Source organism: Octodon degus, unplaced genomic scaffold (assembly GCF_000260255.1).
Source record: "Octodon degus isolate 3935 unplaced genomic scaffold, OctDeg1.0 scaffold00131, whole genome shotgun sequence".
NCBI classification, from domain to species: Eukaryota; Metazoa; Chordata; class Mammalia; order Rodentia; family Octodontidae; genus Octodon; species Octodon degus.
This window is the reverse complement of record NW_004524707.1, coordinates 5,106,673-5,107,939: the sequence shown is the minus strand read 5'-3', so window position 1 is coordinate 5,107,939 and position 1,267 is coordinate 5,106,673.

Here is a 1,267-nt window from a genome sequence, read left to right as displayed (position 1 = left end):
GTCCCCACCCACCGCCTGGGGTGATTGCTTCTTCCCCTTCTGTGGAGATGGTGCTGTGAGTTCCCATACCTGGAAACCAAGGAGGAGTCTCAGTGACTATACACTGCCATCATCCATTCATGTGGTGGTTAGCAAGATGTTTCTGAGGAAGTAGGAGTTTGGGGACTATGGAAAGGAGGGGCAGGGGCATGGTCTAACAGGACCTGAGGCTTTCAGCCAGGGGGGCAAGCTGGATACCCATCTTTCTTTCTTTCTTTTTTTTGTTTATTTAGCCAGGGTCTTGCTATGTAATCTAGGCTGGCCTTGACCTCACTGTGTAGCCCCAGGTTGGTCTCCAAGCAGCAACCTTCTTGCCTCAGCCTCCTGAATTCTGGGATTACATGCATGCACCATCATACCCAGCTCCTGTTTTCCTAAAGGCACTGGGTCTCTAGTTATTGCATGTCTCATATTGAACATGGAAGGCAAAGGACCAGTGGACCAAACTCTTCATATCATCTGCCATTCCCCTTTGTAATATTTATTGTTGTGTAAGCAATTTATGTCAAAAAGGAAGAAAAAGATTGCCTGAAATATTGCTGTCCAAGAGCATGTCAATACATATTTGCTCCAGACTTTATTTTCAAGCCTTCGGCAGAGCACTGTGGTCCTGACAAGTTCTGGCAGGAAGGCTGGAGATAAGGCTCCTCCTCCCGAGGGACTGTGTGTGCACCCAGCTTCATTTCCCTTTGGCTGCCCCTGCCTTGCCTGGTCCTAATGGCAGTCTTGCCTGCTGCACTTTGCACAGTGGGGTGAAGACTGGGGCACTTCTGCAGGTGTGGGGGTGTCTGTATGAAGAGGGGTGAACACATGCTGCAGGGTGGTCCTGGGCAGTAGTAGGCACTCACTGTGGTTTCCTGTTCCTCAGGCATGGGCTGTAGAGACAGGAAAGTACCAGGAAGGGGTGGATGACCCTGATCCAGCTAAATGGAAGGCTCAGCTCCGCTGTGCTCTCAACAAGAGCAGGGAATTCAACCTGATGTATGATGGCACCAAGGAGGTGCCCATGAACCCAGTGAAGATTTACCAAGTGTGCGACATCCCCCAGCCCCAGGGCTCTATCATTAACCCAGGTGAGGCCTCAGCATGGGAAGAGGGCGGGCCATATGCCAGATGCTGGGCTGGGCACTTAAAGAGACAGTAACATTAAAAACAGCCTGTGTTTCAAAGTTCAAGACTGGTGAAATCAGAAAGCTTTGCCTAGTACCCAGAGAGTACGTGATGTGGA